Raw genomic sequence first — 6,393 nt, forward strand, 5'->3', positions numbered from 1 at the left:
ACCAAAGAAGAAAAAAAAAAATCACATTTTTTTCCTGCCCTTTACCCTTATTTGTCACAGTGAAATTGCATCCTCACTTTTGCACACACATCAAACTCGCTAACGTCTATGGCTCCTATGGACTGTAGCCATAGAATCAGAATCACCTGGCATGTCTCCCAGTCCGACCTCCCCTGGAGCAGGGTTGAGAAACCTGAATGCCTACCAAGCACACCAGGTGATTCTTATTTACTCCAAAGAGTGAGACGTTACCTAAGGTTCCTGGATATTCTATTTGGGCAGCTGTAATCTCATCATAATGATGGTTAAAGTGTCCCTGGGCTTCGAGCCTCACCAGCATCATCGTCAGTGGACTGATTGCCATCCTCAGTGCCCCAGGGACTTTCACTTTAACCCGCAGCAGCCCCAGCAGGGATTTTAGGAATGGGTGGATCTTTCCCTTCCATGCCTCTTGACATGGCAGGACCCGGCAGGACCCAGGGTTCAGGGCTCTGTCCGCATTGGTCCAGCCTCAGGACTGTCCACGCCCTGGCCCTGCCCCTGAGCCCAGATGTGTCGCTCACAGCTGCCTCTTGCACATCTGCACCCGGGTCCCCAGCTGGCATCTGAGCTCAACGCTCCTGGAATGATGTCAGCCCATGACAGCCCGCCTTCCTCCCTCTGTGGAATGGACCAAACCCTTTTCAGTCACCCTGGACTCCTCTTTCTCATTTCCCATCCAATCTAAGAGCAAACTTGTTCCCTCTATTCCTTCAAAACACATCTGGACACATGGCCGTTTCCCGTCACCTCCATTGCCATCACCCTAGACCAAGATACGAGCTTCACCTTGATGACTTCACGTTTTTAGTCTCCCCTCTTCCCTCTTTAACCTCTTCTTCCATCTAATCACGTGGCTGCCAGAACTATCTTTCACAATAGAGGTCATTTTACTCCATCCTCGCTCAAACCCTGCAATGATCTTACATGACTCGCAGTATAAAACCCAATCCTGGCCATGGCTTTGCTCACCAGGCCTGACCCCTGGTTTCCCCCATCCCCTCCTCTCATTGATTACGGCAACCACAGGGGACTTGGTTGTCCTTCTGGAACATCTTAGGCACCTTCCTCTTTCAGCAGTGATGCCCTTGCTGTTTCATGCCTGGTACCTCCTTTATACCTGGTACCTTGGATAATCCACGTTCAAGTGCTCATGCGTCACCAGCCCCCAAGTCTCTCCAGCCCTCTCCGTCTCTGGATCTGGCATTATTTTTCTTCCTAGCACTCAGCACCACCTGCCATTATAATGTGCATTTGTTTGGTCTTCCCCCAGTTGCAGGTGAACTCCCTGAGGGCAGAAATTTGTTATCAATGTATCCCCAGGCCTATGCAGAGCTTGGCACTCTTAATATTTGTTGGCAGAACGGATGGATGGATGGAAAGATGGATAATATATGTGGTTTATTCTAGCCCAGTAATTCATTAAAGACGGAGAGGTGTTTGCCTAGAATTATGTCAGAATAACCTCATACCTTTGAAATTAATTACTGAGTTCCTTGACATAAGCATTTCCATGGCAACAAATGTAATTCACGCTCACCACTGCTTAGTTTATTTTTGCTTATACATCAGTATACAAAGTGAGAGGAGTTTTACCGAGAGGATGATTGTGGGTGGGACTGGTATTTTAGAGGAATAAACGCTAGGATTAATAAATAGCTAGGATTGAGAGAGCTTTGGTCTGGAGTACTTGAATGATTGCTTTTTTACTGGGTGTGCGTGTTTGTGAGGGTGTGAAGGATGTGAAGATGGCCTTGAGGGCAGAATTTGATAATCAGGTTGCAGGAGAGCAGAGATAGTGCCTGGAAAAGTGTATTATTCACGTCTGAGAAGTTTAGCCATTCACAAATCACCGATATATATGCAGAAAAAGTTTTCCTAGGTCTATGCCAATCCAAGCATCATTTGTTGTAGGAAAGGTTGACAGAATTTGGCCATTCTGAAGACTTTTGGCTTCAGAATCCCTTTACACCCTTAAAAATTCTTCAGGGTCCTCAAAAGTTTTTTATGTGGGTTATTTATTGCCTATTGATATTTACCATATTCTGGTTAAAACGGAATTAAAACTTTAATTCATGAGGAAAAACAAACCCACTACATGTTAATATAAATAACATATCTTTTCATGGTAGATAACAAAATTTCCAAGGCAAAAACATTTTATGAGAAGAATAGCATGGTTTCACTTTTTTGTCACTGTCACTAGTGTCTTACTGCCCTGCATTTAGTCTTTGGGGACATCCCACACCATGTGGCCTCTGGAAAACTCCACTCGAGAGTGTGAAAATCAAATAATTTCCTGGTATTAGATCTTTTGACCCTTGGACCCCCTGAGGGGTCTTTTGGACCCGTAGGAGGTCCCTGGACCACACTGTTAGGACTTTTGGAATAATACAGTTGACTGAGGGCTTTACAGAAGACAGAGGTATTGCTTGATGCCTCCTGTATACTCCATTAAAAAACCCTGATTTTGCACAAAAGAGCAAATACTGCGTGATTCCACTTAGAATAGTCCAGTCCACAGAGACAGAAACTAGAATGGTGGCTGCCAGGAGCGAGGGGTAGGGGAGAAAGATGAAGAGTTTAACGGGGACAGAGTTTCAGTTTGGGAAGATGAAAATGTTCTGGAGATGGAGGGTGGTTATAGAAGCACAACAATGTAAATGTGCTTGATGCCACTGAGTTTTACACTTGAAAACGGTTAAAATGGTAAATTCTGTGTTATGTGTATTTTACCACAGTACAAAAAACCCATTAATTTAAAACTACAAGCACAATATGTCTTTATGAAGAAGGAAGCTTCGTGTAAACCTATAACGTAGAAAGTGAAGCTTCCTCCTCTAAAATAACCACTTTAATAGTTCAGAATCCATGTCTTCTGATTTTTCGTTGAGCATTTACTTAATAGAAAAGCATGAAGGGGCTTTACATGCATTATCTTAAGGCGGAGAATTTATTCTCACCATTTGACAGATGAGGAAGCCGAGGCCCAGAGAATTTAAGTAACCTGTCCATGGCTGGTAAAGGGGTTGAGCTAGGTCTGTACTTTTAACATAGAGATGGGTAGCTGGCTATGGTTTCTACGTGAGTTTTTGTAAAGTGTGAATATTTCTGTGAATTAAGCTAAAGCAGTTACTGGGGTTTGATTACATTTGGGACCAAACCAGTCTCTAGTCATGAGGAAGGCGATGAGCACAATTCACTTTTGCCAAATTGCATTTGAGAGGTGCGTTCTTAAAGACAGTCAATAATCGAACACTTTGAATAATTCAAGACTATTTTCCCCGTGGAACTGACCAAGACCCCAGATATTTTAACCCTGGAAAGTGCTAAATAAACTACACCACCAGGTGGCGCTGTTGTGAACAAGCTTCGTTTAGTCGTCCAACCAGCTTTGCTATTCAACTATTTGGGACAAAATTTCCCAAGACAGAGCAATAGTGATTTGTGTTATTGCAAATGCTGCAGGGACTATGAGACTCTATTAATGTGATTTTATTGAAATATTTAACATTTTTGTAGTTCAACATCCCACGAGCTAACCTTTATGTTCATTACTCAGTGACTGTAACTCTGCAGTAGAATGACACCACTTCTATTTTGATGTTTATTTCAGGGAATGCCCCAAACCCAGTTTAATTAAAAAAAAAAAAAAAAAAAAGGAAGAAAGAAACTGGTCACCATCGTCTTCTCCTCTTTGCCTCAGATGTTGGCTTCAGAGAGAGCCAGGGGCAGGATGGAGATGCCTCTGCCTTCTAGTTTACAGGGAGGATGTGGGGCAGGAAGGTACAGGTTCAAATTAGTGATCCTGGAGAGTGGGGGGAGGGTGTGGTGAAGTCCCAACATTAAAGGAAATCTAGTCCTGGAGGAAGGAGCCTCTCGGCTCCAGGGGGAGCGGATTGACCTTTGCCCTCTTGCCCTCTCCTCTTTCTCTACGAACCCATCCTGCTTTCCTGTCTCCCTGCTTCTCTTCCCTCCCCCCTCTCCCCCCTTCTAAGGTGACTCCATCAAGAACTTCCGGAAGTAGATCTGGCTTTACTGTGGCTCGTGCAAAGGTCCTGGGTTACTCAAGAACAGTGAAAAGGCGCAGGTGGCCGGCTGGCCAGGTGGCTGAGGAGACAGGAGATGGGGACCTGCTGGCTGTTGGAAGGATTTGACTTTTGCTCTGAGCGTGATGGGGAACTACTGAGGGCTTTGAGCAGAGGATTAACATGATTGGACTTAGTCACAGCCGTATTCCAGCTCCATGCCGGGGCATGGTCATTGAATCACTGAGGCTACCTCCAAGTGGGGTTGAACTTTCACACAGTAGAGACCCTGTGGGGCTGCCCATCCCACCATGTTGAACTTGATTCCCATTCCTGGAAGGCCCCACCTGTTGGTGCATCTGAACCCCATGAGGAAGGTCGGGAGGGCTTCCTGGAAGTGTCACCTAATCTGAGACTTGCACATGGACCTGAGAGGGTTTGCGCCTGCTGTTCCCTTCCAACTTCCCTCTGGAGGTTGAAGGCAGAAAGACCCACTTCAGGGATCATCAGTAGGTGGGATCCACTTGAGTAAGAGAATTTTCTGCCAGGGCAGGGTTTGAAGAGGCTGCAGAGGTGCTGGTTAGCCGGTTAAGGAGTTTCCATTATCATGTGGCCAACAGATGCAGGGTGCAAAGCTGCAGGACGACAAGATCCATGGTTTTATCGACCAGAAGCAGTAAGGCAATGTCAAAAATCAACAGCAAGACTTGAACTTTTGGTTGAACTTGTATTAACTCTCCCTCATTATTATCGGTTAGTTTTGAAGGTGAGCAGGCAAGTGTAGCAAATTGGAAAATGGAATCCTCTAATGCCTCTTTTTATTGCCTTTTGCTGATCCTTAATATAAAGCAAATAATCGTAAATCACAGCCAGCTCAATGGCTTCCTTTCATCTACAATACAAACGACGCCTGGGGTTGAGAAGTTTACAGATTTTCAGAAGTAGCATCCGCCTGACTGGATCCCAGCTGACACAGCGAGGTCTTACTTTATGCAAATTTGAAATTGTGAGTTAGATACATGTTAGCGTTCCATGGTACGCTCCAAATTTGCAATAGTGTGAATGCTGCAAAATTAGAAATTCTCTGAGAATCTTCATTCAGGCAGTGTGGACTGAAGGTTGGGGACACATCATTGCCACATGGTGGCGCCCGTCATCAGGTAAACAGAAACGTGGGTGCTCCTTTGTTGAGATGTGAATTATGTGGCTTCAAATGATGCATTTTCTTCCCTTGAAAAACAAGCAGCTGCTGTGTAGTTCCAAGCTGGATTTGTCTTTGAAACCAAAGGGCATGTGACATAAGAAAACATTAAAAAATTCAACCGAAATGTAGCTGATAGCGTTTCCTTATGTCATAGCCCGTTCCATACTGTTGAAATGGCCATTTATGTAAAAATAAACAACATCACACATGCAAATGGTTAAAACAGACAAATAGTGTTTATAGTGAAAAACGAGGGTCTTGCACTACCTCCCTACTCCCTCAGTGCCGCTCTTCTGATGCAAGACCGTTTTTCCAAGCTTCTCCTGGCATTACCAGCGTTATGGCTACTAGCTCTTGTCTCTCGAATCCTCTCCATTCCACTGTGCCAGGATTTTTAGCTTGCCCGTTGCAGTGTTTCTCAGTGGGGGCACTGTTGGCATTTTGGGGGGGACAAAGTTGTGTTGCGTGGGACTGACCATTTATTGTAAGACGGAACGTTAGCATTCCTGCCCACACCCCTACCCAAGGTGGAGGATCTACCTGTTACGTGAGAAAAATATTTCCAAGTGTCCTTGGGGTGGACAGCACCTCCTTCAGTTGAGAACAGCTACTCTGCTGCGGACCTTCTGCCTCCCCTCTTGTGAAATGATGATAATGATGGTGTCTGCCCCGTCTCATCACATCTCTGCTTCCACTTCTCAATTTATTTTATTTGTACTTTTTCTGTTCCATGTTCAAGACTGGTGACACTTGATCTGGGTTCTGGAACCATAAGAACCATAAGAACGTTGTCCATACTTATCGAGTTTGATTCTAAAAGCTGAAAAATCAGTAGTTATAACTATGCAAGTGTCTCTATGCCTTTACCTATTCTGGATATTTCATACAAATGGACTCATACAATATGGACCTTTCTGTGCCTGGCTTTTTCACTCAGCATCATGTTTTGAAGGTTTACCCATGTGACAGCAGGAATCAGTGCTTTGTTCCTTTTCACGGCTGAATAATATTCCATTGTATGGATACGGCACATTTGTTTATCTTCCATTTGTTGATAGGCGTTTGGGTTGTTTCTGCCTTTTGGCTGTTGGGAATAGTGCTGCTAGGAACTTGCACGTACAC

The sequence above is a fragment of the Delphinus delphis genome, chromosome 15, assembly GCF_949987515.2.
Source record: "Delphinus delphis chromosome 15, mDelDel1.2, whole genome shotgun sequence".
NCBI lineage: Eukaryota > Metazoa > Chordata > Mammalia > Artiodactyla > Delphinidae > Delphinus > Delphinus delphis.